Source organism: Crocuta crocuta, unplaced genomic scaffold (genome assembly GCF_008692635.1).
Source record: "Crocuta crocuta isolate KB4526 unplaced genomic scaffold, BGI_CrCroc_1.0 scaffold445, whole genome shotgun sequence".
Classification (NCBI taxonomy): domain Eukaryota; kingdom Metazoa; phylum Chordata; class Mammalia; order Carnivora; family Hyaenidae; genus Crocuta; species Crocuta crocuta.
Window position 1 is genome coordinate 938,625 of NW_027530847.1, and position 21,802 is coordinate 960,426.

General features: G+C 38.0%; 1 protein-coding gene across 7 annotated transcripts in view; it reads left to right on the plus strand.

Moving 5' to 3' along the window:
* The window catches only part of NCOA6 (nuclear receptor coactivator 6), an 87,841-nt gene that overhangs the window by 527 nt on the left and 65,512 nt on the right, over positions 1-21,802 (plus strand). The window lies entirely within an intron of this gene.

The following is a 21,802-nucleotide window of genomic DNA, read 5'->3' on the forward strand; positions in this document are numbered from 1 at the left end:
GAAAAGAAAAAAGATACCTTGCAAATCTCTGATTCAGTGGAAGGCAGGTGTATAGAGTTTTGGTTTGTTCCTCTTTTCCTATTCATCTGCATCTCTCTAACTATGAATGAACTTTATCATTATTTAGACAGATAAAAACCCTAGCTTAGTGATTTCCCAAACTTGCCTTCACACTGAAATCACCTATGGAACGTGGTAAACTATTTATGACTGTGTCTTCCTTCCTTCCCTGCTCTCCACTCCATTGTGATTTAATTGGCATGGGCATCTGGCCTGGGTTTTGGAATTTTTAAAAGATCCTCAGGTGATCCTAAACCGTGACAAGTTTGGGAACCACGGCTCTAGCCAGTCAAAGCAGATCTGGCCACTATTGTAACTTGTGACCTTTGTTTTTTTTGCATAAATGTTAGGATAAATATACAAATAAAAAGATAAATATTTTGACTTAGGAATCTAGTTCTTTAAACCTAGGTTCTTGCTAGAATATAAGCCGCATAAAAGCAGTTAGCATGTCTGTATTTTCTTCATCATCGTATCTTTAGCATTTAGAACAATGTCTGGCATATATTGCATGCCTAAATATTTGTTGAACGAGTGAATGAACTTGTCAGTCTCTAGTGAGCTGAGAGTATGCTTGTACCTAATACACCAGTGGTCTGAGATAGAGAGGGGGATGGTTGTGAAGAGCCCAGCCTCTAGAATTGGACTGCCTAGACTCGGACTGCTCTGTCACTTATTAGCTGTATGACCTTAAGCAAGCTACTTCTCTGTGCCTAAGTTTCCTCATTTGTTAAACGGGGGTAATCCAATCTATTTCATGGGATTGTTGGGGGGGACTAATTGAATTGATAATGCAAAGTGCTTAGAACAATGCCTGGTATATAATAGTGTTTTGTAAGTTTTAGGTGCTGTGAAATTCAGAAAACTCTAGATTTTCTGCAGTTTGGTAACTTATCTGTAGAATACTGTTTGAGAGCTAAGGTAGAATAATGGCATCAGCTACATTAGATGTAGTTAAATAAGGCTTGACAAAGAAGGGGATTTTTTTTCTTTGTGGTCAACTTAATGAAGTAAATTTGCATACAATCACCTGCATCCATTTTACTTATTAATTTTTTACCAACATCCATTTTAAGTTTTTAAAAATGTTTATGAGAGGGAGACAGAGAGACAGAGCGTGAGCAAGGGAGGGGCAGAGAAAGAGGCAGACACAGAATCTGAAGCAGGCTCCAGGCTCTGAGCTGGCCACACAGAGCCCAGCATGGGGCTCAGGCTCACAAACCACGAGATTGTGACCTGAGCTGAAGCTGGACACTTAACCAACTGAGCCACCCAGGTGTCCATACCTACATCCCTTTTAAAGTGAAACATGTTTCGATGAATTTGGACAGATGTATTTATTAAGACTATTTATTATGAAACAACCACTACTAACCAAGATACAGAAAATTTCCATTTTCCTAAAAAGTTTCCTTATACTCTTTTCCAGTCTGTCCCTCCCAGCACCCCCACCAATATACTGCTTTGCATTTTCTAGAATTTTATAGACATGCATTCATACATTGTTCTCTTTTGTCTAGTTTCTTTCCCTCAGCATGGTTTAAAAAATTTTTTTTAATGTTTTATTTATTTCTGAGAGAGAGAGAGAGACAGCATGAGCAGGGGAGGGTCAGAGAGAGAGGGAGGTACAGAATCCGAAACAGGCTCCAGGCTCTGAGCTAGCTGTCAGCACAGAGCCCGACGAGGGGCTCGAACATACGAACCGTGAGATCATGACCTGAGCCGAAGTCGGATGCTCAACCGACTGAGCCACCCAGGCGCCCCAGTTTTTTGTTTTTTGTTTTTAAATATTTATTTATTGAGAGGGAGAGAGCATGAGTGAGCAAGCCGGGGAGGGGCAGAGACAGAGGGAGAGAGAAATCCCAAGCAGGCTCAGCACTTTTAAGTGCAGAACCTGATACAGGACTTGAACTCAAACTGTGAGATCATGATCTGAGACAAAACTGAGTTGGATGCTTAACCGCTTAACTGATTGAGCCACCCAGGCCCTCCTCCCTCATCATAGTTTCAATATTTATCTGTGTTGTTGCATGTATCAGTAATTTGTTCCTTTTTGATGCTGATTAGTGTCTTGTATGGATATACCATGTTTGTTTATCCATTCACTTGTGATGGATATTTGGGTTAGTTCCACTTTTGATGACTGTGAATAAAGCTGCTATAAGCATTTTTAAATTTAATTTTTATTTTTTTTATAGAGATAAGAGTGTGACCAGGGAGAAGCACAGAGGGAGAGAGAGAGAGAGCGAGAGAGACAGAAAGAGAGAGAGAAAATCTTAAGCAGGCTCCACATTCAGCAAGGAACCCAACACGGGGCTCTATCCCATGACCCTAGAGTCATGACCTGAGCCAAAATCAAGAGTTGGAGGCTCAACTCACTGAGCACCCAGGCACCTTGCTATAAGCATTTTTGCAAAAGTCTTTGTGTAGACATATTTTCATTTATTGTTGGGTAAATCCCTTGCAATGCGATTGCTGGGTTGTATGGCATATCTAACTTTTTAAGAAACTGCCAAAAAGTTTTAAAGGAGGTGAATATTCAGCAGGATTTCCAGGGAGAGTCCATTAGTTATCTGTTGTTGCATAATAAATTACCACAAACTTAGCAGCTTGAAACAACACTGTGGCACAGTTTCCATGAGTCAAGAATCTGGGTACAGCTTAGGTGAGTCCTCTGTGTCAGGGTCTCTCAGAGGCAGCAGTCAAGGTGTCAGCCAGGGCTGGAGTCTCATCTCAGTGCTTGACTGAAGAAGGAACTGCTTCTAAGTTCACTTGGTTGTTGATGGAATTCACTTCTTCAAGGGATGTTAAATTAAGGGCCTTGATTTCTTTTTTCTTTTCTTCTTTTTTTCCTGTGTTCTCAGACATGTATGTATGTACGTATTTATTTATTTTCAGGAATGGAATTTAGTGATTCATCACTTACATATAACACTCAGTGCTCATCCCAGCAAATGAGTTTGTTAGTTTGTTCTCTTTATTTAAGAGTCTCTTATGGTTTGTCTCTGTTTTTATATATTTTTGTTCCCCTTCCCTTATTTTCATCTGTTTTGTATCTTAAATTCCACATGAGTCAAGTAATATATTTATCTTTCTCTGACTGACTTATTTCACTTAGCATAATACATTCTAGTTCCATCCACATTGTTGCAGATGGCAAGATTCCATTCTTTTAAATCATCAAGTAATAATCCATTATGTATATATACCACATCTTCTTTATCCATTCATCCATCAATGGACATTTGGGCTCTTTCCATACTTTGGCCATTGTCAATAGTGCTGCTATAAACAGTAGGGTGCCTGTGCCTCTTCAAATCAGCACTCCTGTATCCTTTGGATAAATACCTAGTAGTGCAATTGCTGGGTCGTAGGGTAGTTCTATTTTTAATTTTTTGAGGAAGCTCCATATTGCTTTCCAAAGTGGCTGCACCAGTTTGCGTTCCCACCAGCCGTGTAAGAGGGTGCCTCTTCTCCACATCCTTGCCAACATCTGTTGTTGCCTGAGTTGTTACTGTTAGCCATTCTGATAGATGTGGGGTGGTATCTCATTGTGGTTTTGATTTGTATTTCCCTGATGATGAGGGATGTTGAGCATTTTTTCATGTGTCTGTTAGCTATCTGGATGTCGTGGAAAAGTGTCTATTCATGGCTTTTGCCCATTTCTTCACTGGATTATTTGGTTTTTTGGGTGTTGAATTTCGTAAGTTCTTTCTAGATTTTGGATACAAACACTTTATCTGATATGCCATTTGCAAATTCTTTTCCCATTTTGCTGGTTGCCTTTTAGTTTTGCCGACTGTTTCCTTCGCTGTGCAGAAGGTTTTTATCTTGATGAGGTCCCAATAGTTTATTTTTGCTTTTGGTTCCCTGGCCACTGGAGACGTCAAGTAAAGTTGCTGTGGCGGAGGTAAAAGAGGTTGTTGCCTGTTTTCTCTTCTAAGATTTTGATGGCTTCCTGACTTATATTTAGGTCTTTCATCCATTTTGAGTTTATTTTTGTATATGGTGTAAAGTGGTCCAGATTCATTCTTCTGCATGTCACTGTCTAGTTTTCCCAACACCATTTGCTGAAGAGACTGTCTTTTTTCCATTAGATATTCTTTCCTGCTCTGTCAAAGATTAGTTGGCCATACATTTGTGGGTCCATTTCTGGATTCTCTATTCTGTTCCATTGATCTATGTTTATGTTTCTGTGCCAGTACCATACTACCTTGATGATTACAGCTTTGTAATACAGCTTGAAGTCCGGAATTGTGATGCCTCAAGCCTTGGTTTTCTCTTTTGGGATTGCTTTGGCTATTTAGGGTCTTTTCTGGTTCCATACAAATTTTAGGATTGTTTTGTTCTAGCTCTGTAAAGAATGCTGGTGTTATTTTGATAGTATTGCATTGAATATGTAGATTGCTTTGGGTAGTATTGACATTTCAACAATATTTGTTCTTCCAATGTATGAACATGGAATGTTTTTCCATTTTTAAGTGTCTTCAATTTCTTTCATAAGCTTTCTGTAGTTTTCAGTGTATAGATTTTTCACCTCTTTGGTTAGGTTTATTCCTAGGTATTTTATGGTTTTTGGTGCAATTACAAATGGGATTGATTACTTGATTTCTCTTTCTGCTGCTTCATTATTGGTGTATAGAAATGCAACTGATTTCTGTATATTGATTAATCCTGCGACTTTGCTGAATTCATGTATCAGTCCTAGCAGTTTTTTTGGTGGAGTCTTTTGGGTTTTCCACACAGTATATTAGCATGTTGTCTGCAAAGAGTGAAAGTTTGACTTCCTCCTTGCTGATTTGGATCCCTTTTCTTTGTCTGATTGCTGAGACTAGGACTTCCAACAGTATGTTGAATAACAGTGGTGAGAGTGGACATCCTTGTTGTGTTCCTGAGCTTAGGGGGAAAGCTCTCAGTTTTTCCCCATTGAGGATGATGTTAGCGATGGGTCTTTCATATATGGCCTTTATGATCTTGAGGTTATGATCCTTCCATATGGGCCTTGGTTTCTCACTGGCTGTTAGCTGGAGGCTGCGCTCAGTCCCTTGCCATGTGGCTTCTCCAAGGTAGCACATTGAGAGGGCAATAGAGTCTTCTCGGGAAATAGAAGTCACCATCTTTTTTAAGCTAACCGTGAAAGTGACATTCCATCACCAACAGCTGTTGGTTAGAAGTCATTAGGCTAGCCCACTCATGGGGAGGAGATTACATAAGGATGTGAATACTGGAGGCTGGAATAATTGGTGGCCATCTTAGAAGTACATCTCTCACAAAAGGCATGGCTTACTGGCAGGCTGGGTCTAGACAGGATCAGGGGAGAAAGTAGCTTGTGAAATATTCTTTATCTTTCCTATATCAAACTGTATCTGTTTCTTCCTTCTGTCTTTCACATCAGCCTCTCTCCCCTTCAAGAATAGAGACATAAAGGTCACTTTCACAGTGAGTTTTTTAATCTGAGATGTTTTAGTTTTAGGGTTTTTTTTTTTTGTTTTTTTTTTGAGAGATAGAAAGTAAGAGCTTGAGCAGGGGAGGGACAGTGGGAGGGAGAGAGAATCCTGAGCAGATTCCACACCCGACTCAGAGCCAGACATGGGCTCGATCTCACAATGCAGGGCTCAGTCCCATGACCCTGAGATCATGACCTGAGCCGAAATCAAGAGTTGGATGCTCAACCAACTAAGCTACCCAATGCTCCTTGGGTATTTTTTATTTGTTGTTAAGAGATTCAATTAAGGATTCTTCCTAAATCATTTAGTGTTTATATATTATTTTAACATTTTATTATGGAAATTGAGGCAGATACAAAAGTAGAATACACTCATGAACCCCCATGTACCATTCATCCACCTTAAAATTTTTTTTCCAATCTTATATGTATACTTTACATACAATAAAATACACTTATTTTAAGTGTACAGTTTGTTTTCTGTCAGATTTATATATCCTAACAATCAAGATATAGAACATTTTCACTCCAAAGTTATCTGTGCCCCTGTTTAATCAATCCCCACCCCAGTCCTCGGCAAGTACCCATCTGATTTCTATTGCTGTGGGTTCATTTTGCCTGTTCTAAAATGTCATAGAAGGGGGGGAGGGGGGATGGGCACTTGTGGGGATGAGCACTGGGTGTTATGTGGAAACTAATTTGACAATAAACTATTTGTAAAAAAAATAAAAAGAAAAAAGAAAAAGATTTTAGAAAAAAAATAAATAAAATGTCATAGAAATGTTTTGATTCTTTTGATCACCATGAAGTTTTTGAGACTCATCCCTGTTGCATATTTCAGTAGTTCAGAGCTTTCCAGCCTTGGCGCCATGGGCATTTTGGGCTGGATAATATGTTATGCAGACTGTACTGTGCATTGCAGGGTATTTAGCAGCATCCCTGACCTCTATCCACTAGATGCCAGTAGCACTCCCCTCCCTTCCTTTGATTGTAACGATCAAAATTGTCTCCAGACATTGCCACGTATACACTAGGGGGACAAAATCGCCTTCCTTGACTAGTAGATAACCCTTACTGTAGTTGATCCTTTTTTTTGTTGGGCAGTATTCCACTGTATGGCTATACTCCTGTTTATCCATTCACTAATTGATGAATATTTGGGCTGTGTCTAGTTTACTTTCAGTTTCAGGCTATTATAGATAGAGTTGCTATGAACCTTCATAGGAAGTCTTTGTATAGACATGTTTTTATTTATTTAGGATAAATAGGAGTTAGATTGCTGAGTCTTATGATAAGTAAATGCTTAACTTTAAAAGAAACTGCCAAATTGTTTGTACTTTTTTATAGTCTCACAACTATGAGAGTTCCAATTGTTCTGCATCCTTGTCAACTTTTGATATTCTCATTCTTTTTAATTTTAGCCATTATTATAGGTGTGTTATTTCTTTGTTGCTTTAATTTTCATTTTCCTGATGTCTGATAATGTTGAGCATCTTTTTATGTGCTTGTTGTAAAGTGTCTCTTCAAATCTTTTGCCCATTTTTCATTGCATTATGTCTTACTATTGAGTTTCCTTTGTCTTTTCCCTTAAGTGTGCATAAACATATTTAAGAAATTAAATATTAGGAAACATAATTAAGACAATTAAAATAATGAATACACCTTTACATACTTTCATATTAATGCTTACTTTTGAGAGAGACAGAGTACGAGTTGGGGAGGGGCAAAGAGAGAGGGTCGGATAGAGAACCTAAAGCCGGCTCTAGGCTCTGAGCTATCAGTACCAATGTGGGACTTGAACCCATGAAACATGAGATCATGACCTGAGCTGAAGTTAGACACTTAACTGACTGAGCTACCCAGGCACCCCACCATGCATCTTTTCTGACCATAATGCTATGAAACTAGAAATGAGTCATAAGAAAACAAATCTAGAAACAGCACAAGTGCACAGAGTTAAATAACATGCTACTAAATAATCTTGGTCAATCAAGATACCAAAGAGGAAATAAAAAATACATGGAGAAAGCTGAAAATGAAAATGCAAGGGTTCAAAATATTTGGGATGCAGCAAAAGCTGTTTTAAGAAGGAAATTTATAGCAATACAAGTCTGCTACAAGAAGCAAGAAAAATCTCAAATAAGCAACCTAACCTTATCCCCAAAAGAACTAGAAAAAGAACAAAAAAAAAAACCCAAAACCAGTAGAAGGAAAGACATAATAAAGATTGGAACAGAAATAAATGAAATAGAAACTAAAAAAAACTCAATAAAACAGATTAATGAAGCTAGTAGCTGGCTTTTTGAAAAGATAACAAAATTGAAAAACCTTTAGCCAGACTCATCAAAAATAAAAGGAGAGAGAGAGGACTCAAATAAACAAAATAAAAAATGGAAGAGGAGAAATAACAACTGACACCACAGAAATACAAAGGATTATAAGAGAACATTATGAAAAATTATGTGCCAGCAAACTGGGCAACCTAGAAGAGGTGGATAAATTCCTAGAAACATAGAACTTCCCAAAACTGAATCAGGAAGAAGTAGAAACTTTGAACAGACTGATTACCAGCAATGAAATTGAATCAGGAACCAATTAATCAAACTCCCAACAAACAAAACTCTAGGATCCAATGTCTTCAGATGAATTCTACTAAACATCTAAAGAAAAGCTAGTACATGTCCTCTCAAACTATTCCAAAACATATAAGAGAAAGGAAAACTTCCAAATCATTCTATGAAGCCAGCATTACCTTGACCCCAAAGCAAGATAAAGACAGTACAAAAAAAGAATTACAGGCCAATATCTGATGAACATAGATGCAAAAGTGCTCTACAAAATATTAGCAGGGGTGCTTGGCTGGCTCAGTTAGAAGAGCATAGGACTCTTGATCTCAGGGTTATGAGTTCAAGCCTCATGTTGAGTGTAGAGATTACTTAAATATTAGCAAACCAAATCCAACAATATATTTAAAAAATCATTCACCATGAGTAAGTGGGATTTATTCCTGGGATGCAAGAGTTTTTCAGTATTTGTAAATCAGTCACTGTGATATATCACATCAACAAGAGAAGGGATAACCATATGATTATTTCAGTAGATGCAGAAGAAGCATTTGGCAAAGTGCAACATGGATTTTTGATAAAAACTTTCAACAAAGTAGGATTAAAGGGAACATTCCTCAGTATTATAAAGGCCATGTATGAAAAGACCACAGCTAAAATCACACTCAGTGGTAAAAAACTAAGAGCCTTTCCCCTAAGATCAGGAACAAGGTAAGAATGTCTACTCTCACCACTTTTATTCAACATAATCTGGAAGTCTTAGCCACAGCAGTCAGACAAGAAAAAGAAATAAAAGACATCCATATTGGTAAGGAAGAGGTAGAACTTTTACTGTTTACAGATAGCATGATATTATACATAGAAAACCCAAGACTCCACCAAAAAAGTCCTTGAATTGATAAATGAATTCAGTAAGGTCATAGGATACAAAGTAGATATCTAGAAATTCATTGCATTTTTATACAATAATAACTAGCAGGAAGAGAAATTAAGAAAACAACCCCATTTACAGTTGCACCAAAAAGAATAAAATTAATCAAGGAGGTTAAAGACCAGTATTCTGAAAACTAAATAACATTGATGAAAGAAATTGAAGATGACTCAAACAAATAGAAAGATATTCCATGCTCATGGATTGGGAGAACAAGTATTGTTAAAATGCCTGTACTACCCAAAGCAATCTACAGATTTAATGTATCCCTGTCAAAACACCAATGGCATTTTTTCACAGAACTAGAACAAATAATCCAAAACATTTGTGTGGAACTGCAAAAGACCCTGGATAGCCAAAGAGTCTTGAAAAAGAAGAACAAAACTGGAGGTATCACAATCCCCAATTTCAAGATATACTATAAAGCTATAGTAATTAAAACAGTGTGGTCCTGGCACAAAAGTAGACACATAAAACAACAGAACAGAATAAAGAGCCCAGAAACAAACCCACAATTATATGGTTAATTAAAGTCAAGGAGGCAAGAATATGCAACGGAAAAAAAGTCTCTTCAACAAATGGTGGTGGGAAGACTGGACAGCTATATGCAAAAGAATGAAACTGAACCACTTTCTTTCACCATACAAAAAAATAACCTTAAAATGGATTAAAGACCTAAATGTGAGACCTGAAACCATAAAAATCCTAGAAGAGAGCACAGGGGATAATTTCTCTGATATTAGCTGTAGCAACAGCTTTCTAGATATATCTTCTAAGGCAAGGGAAACAAAAGCAAAAATAAACTATTAGGACTGCATCAAAATAAAAAGCTTCTGTACAGTAAAGGAAGTAATCAGCAAAATAAAAAGCATACTGAATGGGAAATGATATTTGCAAACAACATATCTGATAAGAGGTTAGTATCCAAAATATATAAAGAACTTATTCTACTCAACACAAATAGACCCCAAAAAATCCAGTGTAAAAATGGGCAGAAGATATGAACAGACATTTCTCCAAAGAAGACAGCCAGATATCCAACAGACACATGAAAAGATGCTCAACATCACTCATCATCAGGAAAATGCAAATCAAAACCATAATGAGAAATGACCTCACACCTATCAGAATGGGTAAAATCAAAAACAAGAAACAAGTATTGGCAAGGATATAGACAAAAAGGAACCCTTGTGTACTGTTGGTAGGAATGCAATCTGGTGCAGCCATTGTGGAAAACAGAATGGTAGTCCTCAAAAAAATTAAACATAGAATTCGCATATGAACCAGTAATTCCACTACTGGGTATTTACCCAAAGAATATGAAAATGCTAATTTTAAAAGATATGTGCACCCCTATGTGTATCATAGCATTGTTTACAGTAGCAAATTATGGAAGCACCCAGTTGATGAATGGATAAAGATGTGTGTGTGTGTGTATGTGTATGCATGTATATGTATAGATATACATATATATACAAAGCAGTATCACTCAGCCATAAAATAGAGAATGAAATCTTGCCATTTGCAGTAATGTGGATGAATCTGGAGAGTATACTGCTAAGCAAATAAGTCAGTCAGAGAAAAACAAATACCATATGATTTCACTCATGTGGAATTTAAGAAACAAAACAAGTGAACAAAGAAAAAAGAGACAATGAAAAACCAGACTCTTAACTGTAGAAAACAAACTGGTGGTTACCAGAGGGGAAGTGGTTGGGGGGAATGGGTGAAATAGGTGAAGGGGATTAAGAATACACTTATTTTGATGAGCACTGAGTAATGTATACAATTATTGAATCACTATATTGTACACCTGAAACTAATAAAACACTGTATGTTAGTTAAGCTGTGGTAAAAATAAAAGAATGATAAAATATTAAAGAGAAGAAAAAATATATATCAAGAACTCTTGTGAGTGCCTGGGTGGCTCAGTTGGTTAAGCATCGGACTCTTGGTTTCGGCTCAGGTCATCATCTCACAGTTAGCAGTGCAGAGCCTACTGGGGATTCTCCCTCTCTCCCTCTCTGTGTGCCCCTCCCCCACTCATACTGTCTCTGTCTCTCTCAAAATAAATTTAAAAAAAAAAGCCTTACAACTCAGTTATAGTCAAATATCCCAGTTTTAAGAACTGGCAAAAGATTTGAATAGAGATTTCTCCAGATTGTGCCAGATGGAAAATAAACATGAAAATATGCTTAACACCATTTGGCATCAGGGAAATGCAGATCAAAACCACCAGTGGATACCACCTTACACCCACTAGGACGGCTGCACTCAGAAAGGTAATGACAAGTGTTGGTGAGGATGCAGAGAAATTGGAACCCTTGTACACTACTGATGGGAATGTAAAATGGTGTAACTGCTTTGTAAAACAGTTTGGAAATTCCTCAAAAGATTAAATATAGAAAATATATGACCCAGAAATTTTACTCCTAGGTGTGTGTGTGTGTGTGTGTTTGTATATAAATTTGTATGTATGCATATATGTATATGTGTGTACATATATCCAAGAGAAATGAAAACACATTCACACAGAAACTTGTATACAAATATTCATAACAGCATTATTCATAATAGTGAAAAGTGGAAACAACCCAAATGTCTATCAACTGATGAATGAATGGATAAATAAGTGTCATTTTTTTGGTAAGGGATATTATCTGGTAATTTAAAAAATACTCTTGCTACAACACCTTGAAAATATTATCCTAAGTGAAAGAAACTGGTCACAAAAGACCAGTTATTATATGATTTCTATTATATGAATTACCTAGAAAAGACAAATGTTCCTTGACCTTATCTCAACTTTACTCTTTAATGGATGGGGGGGTTAACACATTAAATTAAAAACAAAGCATATTAGCAAAATGGTTCATCGTACCTAGATGAAGATGATGATGGTGATAGTTCATCTTTATTTCATACCTTATAGGTCTTTCCAGTGATCATCTTTTTTTAAAATCACATTTGGAGCAACTGGGTGGCTCAGTTGGTTAAGCATCTGACGTCAGGTCACGATCTCACAGTTCATGGGTTTGAGCCCTGTGTCGAGCTCTGTCCAGACAGCTTCAGCCTGGAGCCTGCTTCAAATTCTGTGTCCCCCTCTCTCTCTGCCCCTCCCGTGCTCACGTTCTGCCTCTCAAAATGAATAAACATTAAAATTTTTAAAATAATATTTATGGGGTCCTTGGGGGGGCTCAGTTGGTTGAGCGTTCATCTTCAGCTTGGGTCATGATCTCATGGTTTATGAGTTCAAGCCCTACTTCGGGCTCTCTGCTATCAGCGTGGAGCCCACTTTGGATCCTCTGTCCCTTTCTGTCTCCACACGTCCCCTGCTCATATGCTTTCTCCCAAAAATAAACAAACAAAAAAGTGTTTATTCAGTGTTATTTGTTAAGTAAATAAGCAGCTTTGAATAAATAGAAAAATAATATGGAAAGAAAAAGTCTCTCAATCATAATCCCAAATAATTGATGTAGTTAAATGTCAAAGATAAGCATAATAGTCCGTTCCTTAATTACAGGATCAGAGTAGTGTTAGGGTTATGAGTTAAGGATAGGGTTAGGGCTAGCCATCATGCAAAATGGCTGTGAGGGAGTAGACACGGTAATAAGTAGCCAACCTCTGATGACTATGTAACTGGAGTAGGCCTGGTCTTGCACCTTTGTAGATACTTCCTGGATGTTGGGTATCAGAGGCCCAGAATTCACACTCTTCATTTGTGCTGAGAGCTTATCTTCCATGGAGGCTATAAAGCTGAGTAGGAAAAATATATTTTCTTTAATTTATTTTTTAGAGGGAGAGGGAAAGAGAGAAAATCTGAAGCAGGCTCTATACTGTCAAGAGAGGCTTGAACTCACAAACATGAGCCGAAGTTGGACATTAACCGACTGAGCCACTCTGATGCCTTGAAAGACCTTTGAAGTAGAATGGAGGGTAGTAAGAGGTAGCAGAATTATGTCTGAACAATTAGAAGTTCAATGTATGATTAAGAAAACAACATTGGGCGCCTGGGTGGCTCAGTTGGTTAAGCATCTGTCTTTGGCTCAAGTCATAATCTCATGATTCATGAGTTCGAGCCCCATATCGGGCCCTTTGCTGACAGCCTGGAGCCTAGAGCCTGCTTCAGATTCTGTGTCCCCCTCTCACATGCGTGTGCGCTCTCTCTCGTGCTCTCTCTCTCAAAAAGAAAAAAAAAAAGTAAAAAAATTTTTTTAAAGATGTCATTGGTGCTAATCACATTTATAGCAGTTTTTAGATGTAGCCCTGTTTAACTGATTTCATCTCTTCTCAAGGTCTTTGTTTTTGGTTAATTATTTTTCAAATATTTTCATGAAAAGTACTAGATGAAAGTATTTTTATGTTAATTTCACACTAAATGACAGCTTGGTCATGGAAAGGGCAGAATTAGTTTTCACATTATTTTTAACTTCTAATATTTTACTATTTTGCCATCGTCTTCAGGTCTTACAAACAGAAATCTGAGGCCGGCCTGATTTGTGGTCTTCTGTGTATGACATTTTTTTCTTCATGGATTGGGGCATTTTCTTTATCCTTGAAATCTAAACATTTCAGTAGAAAAAAATTTAGTTATTATCTTTTCGGTAATTTTGCCTGGCATTTTGTGAGCTCTTTTGAGCTAGAGGTGCAGATATTCTTTGACTCAGGAAAATACTCGTTTCCCTTTAAAAAAAAATCAAAAATCTTTAATTATTGGGGTGCCTGGGTTGCTCAGTCAGTTAAGCGTCCGACTTCAGCTCAGGTCATGATCTTATGGTTTGGCAGTTCGAGCCCCATGTCGGGCTCTATGCTGACAGCTAGCTCAGAGCCTAGAACCTGTCTTCAGATTCTATGTCTCTCTCTGACCCTACCCTGCTCATGCTGTCTGTCTCTCTCTCAAAAATAAATAAAACATTAAAAAAATATTTTTAAAAAATCTTTGATTATTGGGGCACCTGGCTGGCTCACTTGGTGGAACATGCAACTCTTGATTTTGATCTTTCAAGGGTTGTGAATTCAGGCCCCACATTGGGTGTAGAGCCTACTTAAAAAAATGTTTGAGGGGCACCTGGGTGTCTCAGTTGGTTAAGTGTCTGACTCTTCAGCTAAGGTCATCATCTCATAGTTTGTGAGTTTGAGCCCTGCATCAAGCTGTGTGCGGACAGTGTGGAGCCTGCTTGAGATTTTCTCTCTCCCCTCTCTCTCTAAAAATAAATGAACTTAAAAAATTTTTTTACCTTTGATTATTTTATTGTTTCTGTTCATTTGTTTCAGGGATAACAATTAGTTGAAGTTTATTTCTCTCTTCTCACCGATTTTCTCTCATTGTGTCCATTACTTTGCTCTTTCCATCTCTTGATTATGGCAGTCTCTCAATCTGTCATCCCCACATATCTAAGTATTCTGCTCTTTACAACTTCTAATAAAGATTTGAAATCTGAGTTGGCATATTTACTTTTTAAATTCTTTTTCCCTTACCTTTCTCCCTCTCTTATTTCCACTTTTTAAAACAAAATTTTTTAATGTTTATTTTTGACAGAGAGAGGCAGAGAGCAAACGGGGGAGGAGCAGAGAGGGAGACAGAATCTGAAGCAGGCTCTAGGCTCTGAGTTGTCAGCACACAGGTCCTAACTTTAGAACTGTGAGATATGACCTGAGCCAAAGTCAGACATTTAACCACTGAGCCACCCAGGAGCCCCTCTTATTTCCACTTTTGCATCACAACTACTTCTTTTGTTTTCTGCTTATGGACTTTGATCTCCCATTTCAATGTTTTATCAGATTTGTTGAGAGTAATGTAGTTGCTTCTCTAAAATTTAAGCTGTTTCTCCTTACATATTTACTTTCTGAATTACAGATGTAGAATTTCTCCTCATTTGTGTTGTGGGTTGTTTTTCAGTCCTTCCCCTCAGTTATTCTTCCTTGATAAAGGAGAGGGGTATACAGGTCTTGCACTTACCAAATAGGGAAGATAGGTTCATTCATTGGCTACCCGTTGGCTCTGTAAATTCTCCTTTCAGATGTTAAGCTAAAGGACCAATTGGTACACATAGTTTGTGAATATTTTTTGTGTTTAGTAGTCATTTATGTGCTTTTTACTTGATTGTGGGGATGGAGGAAGGGTGGGGTGAGGGTGGGAATCCCTTTCTGTGGCCTGGGTAATTTGACTTTGGAAAAGAGAATTTGTTTTTTGTTTTTTTTTTGTTTTTTCTTAAATAGTTTATTGTCAAGTTGGTTTCCATATAACATCCAGTGCTCATCTCAACAAGTGCTCTCCTCCATGCCCGTCACCCCCCCTTCCACTCTCCCCCACCCCCATCAGCCCTCAGTTTGTTCTCATCAAAGAATTTGTTTTTTGATCATTTGAGGAAGCCTAAGTTACAAATACCTGTGTTTCCTGAATGTAATGCTCCTAGGGCTGTTGCTTGCTCAAGTCTTCCTGTATCTGTTTGCAAATCCCAAGACGTGTACTACTTTGTATATGTTGGAACCTGAAATAGAGAGGGAAGGCCATGGGCATGTAATAGTGCTAATAACTATTCCAAGTGGGTCTTTAATGGTAGAGTAGTACGCATCACCTCTGCCATTCCTGCCTCTGGAGAAACTTTTAGAGCAGGTAGTTGGAGGAGGTAGAGCCATATGTGGGAGTTAGTTAAAAATCTGGTATCTTCGGGGCGCCTGGGTGGCTTAGTCGGTTAAGCGTCCGACTTTCCGACTTTCGCTTAGGTCATGATCTCGCGGTTTGTGGGTTCGAGCCCCGCGTCAGGCTCTGTGCTGACTGCCAGCTCGGAGCCTGGAGCCTGTTTCAGTCTGTGACTCCCCCTCTCTCTCTGTCCCTCCCCTGCTCACGCTGTCTCTCTCTCCTAGAAATAAATAAAACATTAAAAAAAAAAAAAATCTGGTATCTTCTGGAGCACCTGGGTGGCTCAGTCAGTTAAGTATCTGACTTCAGCTCAGGTCACGATCTCATGGTTTGTGGGTTCAAGCCCCATGTTGGGCTCTGTCTTGACAGCTTAGACCCTGAAGCCTGCTTCAGATTCTGTGTCTCCCTCTCTCTCTGCCCTTCCCCTGTTCGTGCTCCCTTTCTCTCTCTCTGTCTCTGCCCCTCTCTCTCTTTCAAAAATAAGTAAACATTAAAAAAATATTCTTAATAACTTTAACTCTCAGTGTTTTCTTTAAGTATGACAGTGAAAATACCAATGAAAAATTAGAGTGGAGGCAATGATAGAGATAAACCAGGCATTGTTGGATAGCCTCTATTTTATTTTATTTTATTTTATTTTATTTTTTAATGTTTAATTTTGAGAGAGTAAGAGAGAGTGAGCACATACACAAGAGGGGGAGGGGTAGAGACAGACACACAGAATCCGAAGCAGTCTCCAGGCTCCAAGCTGTCAGCGCAGAGTCAGATACGGGGCCAGAACCCACAAACCATGAGATCATGACCTGAGCCAGAGTCAGGCAGGCATTCAACTGACTGAGCCACCCAGGCGCCCTGAGGTAATCTCCATTTTAATTTCCAGCTTGGGTTAACTTTTTGAAAGGAGTAAGATGATAGAATAGTGTGGAGAACAGCAACTAGTGGAAGAAGGAAGAGTTAAAGATCTTGCACAAATGATTTCATCAGGGAAATATAATTAATGTTGAAGTTGGGCACCTGGGTGTCTCAGTTGGTTAAAAGTCTGACTTTGTCTCAGGTCATGATCTCATGGTCTGTGGGTTCAAGCCCCATGTCAGGCTGTATGCTGACAGCTCAGAGCGTGGAACCTACTTCAGCTGTCAGCGCAGAGCCCAATGCAGGGCTCAGACTCACAAACTGTGAGATCATGACCTGAGCCAAAGTCAGATGCCCAACTAACTGAGCCACCCAGGTGCCCCAAAATTTTTTTAAAAAAACATTGAATTCAAATAGCCAAGGATTAAAATAGTCATAGTGTCCCTAGATCTGGAAAATGTTAGCCCATCATTTTCTAAATGACAACATGGAAGCTAAGAAAGCTTTAAGTGATTCCAAGGCTGTGGAAGAAAACAAGATGGAATACAGGGTGCTATAGTTCAATTTTAGATTCTATATAGTTACATTTTGTTTTATTTTCACACAAATAATACGGTTTGTATTATGTTAAAAAAAAACAAAAAGAATTAAATAACCAAATTTTACAGTAAATAGAAAGCTTTTGTTTATCCTTCATTACTTTCTTGGAACAAATTCTTTCTTTTTTCAATGTTTTTTAATTTTGAGACAGAGGCAGTGCACGCAAGCAAGCATGAATCGGGCAAAGAGAGAGAGCGAGAGAGAAAATCCCAAGCAGGCTACTAGCTGTCAGTGCAGAGCCCAACACAGTTTAAACCCACGAACTGTGCATGACCTGAGCCAAAATCAAGAGTCAGATGTTTAACTGAGCCACCCAGTCACCTCGTTGGAGCAAATTGTTAACCACATTCCCCACCTGAGTCAGTTTCCTCATATAAGGTAAATTAAAATGTATGAAAAATGTGGTTCTAAACTTTGAACATTAGAATCACCTGGGTAGTGTTTCAGTGCCCAAAGCTGGAGCCACAGTGCAGACATAATGTGACTCTGGAATTATTTTTTAAAGTTTCCCAAATAATTGTAATGTATAGCCAAGGTTAAGAGCTACTGAAGTTCTTTCAAGGCATATACTCATTTGATCTCAGAAAGTCTGACTTCAGTCTTTTTGGAGTTGTTGGGGCAATTCTAATTAGTGGGTATTGGCCTGAAATAAACTAGATCACTTGGTTCTGATATTTCTGCTAATTATGTACTATGTATGAGTAGGGTAGAGTCACCCTGGTGAGAAGAGAGCATGGTATATGGTGGGAGAAGCACTGAATTTGAAGTTGAAAGACCAGGCTCTAGTCACTATCCTGCCACAGTCCTAATCTATAATTTCAGTCAAGTCATAATACCACTGCTATGTTTCAGGTTTTTCCTTTGAGAACTGGGGGAATATAGACTGATTATTCTGTAAATTCCTTTCTAGCTCTTAAACCTCAAGTTTGTGAGTTGGGGGGGTGGGGGAAAGGCAGTTGATGAATTTGTATGCCTTAAGAATAAGTGAGCAAGGGGGGGCAGGACACTGATAAGAGCATTGCTGGAGGAGCCAGCTCTGGGATGGGATGGGAGTAACAGACTGGGTGGGGAGGAACAGACTGGGTGGACAACAGACCCTGGAGATAAGGGGATGGGGTGAGAAAGGTTGGGAAGCAAGTGTAGGAGACTGGCCAAAGGAAATATTGTTGAAGGTGGTGACAGTGGCTCGACCCCTGGTAACAATGTGGTCCAGGTTCTTAACCTTACTGTCAAATGACTCAGGGGTAATGTGGTCAGAGGAGCTCTCCTCAAACCTAGGAGATAGAAAGCCGAGGCTATTTTTGTTGTTGCATGTCTGAGATTGGCTAAGAGTAGAAATATACTTGCTGCTAAGGGTTTAAGAGAGTAGTAGATAGCTGGCCTTTTTTTTTTTTTTTTTAACAAANATACACCGTGAAAAGTCTTGATCCCACCCTCAGCTCCCAGGATTTATTTATACCCTTCCCTATAACTTTTTTAATATGAAAAAACTTTACAGAAAAGTTGAAAGAATAATACAGTGATAATTGCTGTATTTGCATAATCTATCTACCTATCTTTGCTGAATACTTTGAAGATAAGTTGCAGACATGACATTTTATCCCTAAATACTTTAGCATGCATCTCCAAAGAATAAGGGCATTTGCTATACAATCAGAAATAATATTACCACACCCAAGAGTGTTTTTAAAAATGCCCTAATATCTTCTGTTAAATCACATTCCGTTTTTCCTGACTAGCAATAATTTTACAGCTGTTTTCTTCAAAGCAGGTCTAAGTAACATTCATGCATTGCATTTGGTGGTCATATTTCTAAAGTGTTTTAATTGAGAACTGTGTCTTCCTCCTATCTCTTCCTTAAGATTTTGGAGAAAGCAGATCAGCTTTGTTGTAGCAAGCCACACATCTAGATTTGATTATTTTTTCATGTAATCAAATACCTCTTCATGTATTTGTTCTTGTTGCTTTATCTCCTGAATTTTTTATAAAGGAGAAATTAGGTTTAGACCTAAATTAGACATTTTTTGGTAATAATCATAGACGATGACTGGTTTTTCAGGTAAAATCACATCAAAAGGCATAAATAAAAGGTCTCACTCTACGGGGTGCCTGGGTGGCTCATTCGGTTAAGCATCCGACTTCGGCTCAGGTCATGATCTCACGGCTCATGGGTTCGAGCCCCATGTCGGGCTCTGTGCTGACAGCTAGCTCAGAGCCTGGAGCCTGTCTTTGGATTCTGTACCTCCCTCTCTCTCTGACCCTCCCCTGCTCACGCTGTCTCTATCTCTCGCTCAAAAATAAATAAAAGACATTAAAAAAATTTTTAAAAAAGGTCTCACTCTAATTGTTAATAGATTTGATCACCAGGTTAAGCTGGTGAATGTCATATCTTTCCATTTTTCTCTTTGCATTTAGGAAGTAATCTGTTTAATAATCCATTTGGACCATGGGAATCTTTTGTTCCCCAACAGTTTCACCAGATGATTTTTAGTATCCTTTGATCATCCTTTCCTGAATCACTTACTTCATTAGAGGTTGCACAATGGTGATTTCAAAAATTCTTTCCTTCTGCATTTATTAACTAGCATTTTAATGTAAGGGAGGGCTTTCCCTCTTTACCAAGGATGAATGCTTCTTAAAAAACAAAATAAATTTCTTGCTTCATTCTTTTTCTTTAATTAACAATCTTCAGAGTAAGGAAGTGATGTCATAGTTACCCCTAATGGTGACTTTCTGAGCAATTGTTTTACTCTCTGAGCTATTATTGTGTATTTATGGATTCTTATCTATTCAGGGTATTATAATTCATTTTAGTCATTAATTCTTTTTGATACTTAAGTTTTCCCACATCTGCCAGTAGAAACCCCTTAAACTGGCTCCTGGGTCTTTGTGACTTGCTCCCTATCGGTCTGAGTACTTCCCTTGCCTTCTGGTACAATGTGATTTTTTTTTTTTAAGTTTACCTTAATGCTAACAGTTTTTACTGTTTTTTTGTATTTCCTTCTAGAGGTTGTTTTTTTGTTTTTGTTGTAGTTGTTTGTTTTTTTTGTCAGAGGGAATGCGAGTGGAGAAGAGGCAGAGAGAGAAGAAAAAAGAAGAAGGTGGGGGGGGAGAGAGAGAGAGAGAGGGAGAGAGAGAGAGAGAAAGAGAATCCCAAGTAGGATCCACGCTGACAGTGTGTAGCCTGATGCAGAGCTGTCTCCTGAACTGAGCTAAAATCAAGAGTCAGATGCTTAACTGACTGAACTGAACCACTCAGACTCCTGGTTTATTTTATTTTATTACTTAAAAAATTTTTTTAATGTTTTTTCTTTATTTCTGAGAGAGAGACAGCGTGAACAAGGGAGGGTCAGAGAGAGGGAGACACAGAATCTGAAACAGGCTCCAGGCTCTGAGCTCGCTGTCAGCACAGAGCCCAACGTGGGGCTCGAACCCATGAACGGTGAGATCATGACCTGAGCTGAAGTCAGACACTCAACCGACTAAGCCACCCAGGCGTCCCTATTTTATTTTATTTTTAATACTAACATATATAAAATATTTTTCTCCTCTTTTCCCACCAAAAGTAGCATACTGTAGTCAATGTCTTATTCCTTGTTTTTCTTCTCTCAACAATGTATCTTGGAGATCATTCCATATCAGTGCAGAGAGAGCATCCATATTCTTGCTGCCTTTCCTTTTGATTGGATATACTATAATTTAATCAGTCTCTGTTGATGGACGTTTTGGTAGTTTCCTATCTTGCTATTGCAAACAATGCTTTTATTGAATAACCTTGTATATATGTCATCTAGTAAGGGAGCAGGTGTATTTGTAGGATTACTGTAGTCAGATACCACTGAGCTATACCCCTCTTATAGGATCACCAACTAGAAGTGAGATTGCTGGGTTAATGCTATATATAATTGTGATTTTGATAGGTAATGCTTAATTGCTGATGATAGACTACCACTAGCAATGAATGAGAGGGTCTGTTTTCCTATAGCCTTGCCAAGAGAGTGCATTATTAAAATTTTGGGTTTTTGCTAATCTGATGAGTGAAAATATTTTTTTCTTATGTGTGAAGTTTAACATTTTTTTATGTTTAAAGTTCATTTCTATTTCCTTTTCTTTGAATTTTATGATCATATTCTGTGTCCCTTTTTGGACACAATACTTTGCCCAAATTGCTGTTCCCTTTATAAAATCTATATATGCATACACATATACATACAAAAACCTGTGTTTTTTTCTATAGTATGTTTATAAATGGGAAATTTGCCCTTTCATCAGTGATATGATTGTGAATATTTTTTCTTTGTCATTTTGTTTGTTGTTGTTGGGTTTTTGTTTTGCTTTACTTATGATATTTTTTGCCTTGCAGAATTCTTTGATTTTTATGTATTCAAATTTATCCATTTTTTTAAATGGCTGGATTTTGTGTCATAGTTAAAAAACCTTTACCCAGTCCAAGATTATAAAAATTTCTGTACTTTCTTTTAATACTTCTAGAGTTTCATTTATTGCATTGAAGTTTTGGCTCCATTTGGAATTTATCTTGATGTAGGGTATAGCTCTAAGTTTTTTTTTTTCCCCTTAGATGGCTCCCTTAGTCCCATTTGATGAAAATCAGTTTCCCTCCACCTTTATGAGATACTAAAATTCTACATCCATTTTGATCACTTTTGGGGATTTTAGTCTTCATTGGTCTCTTATCCATTTATATG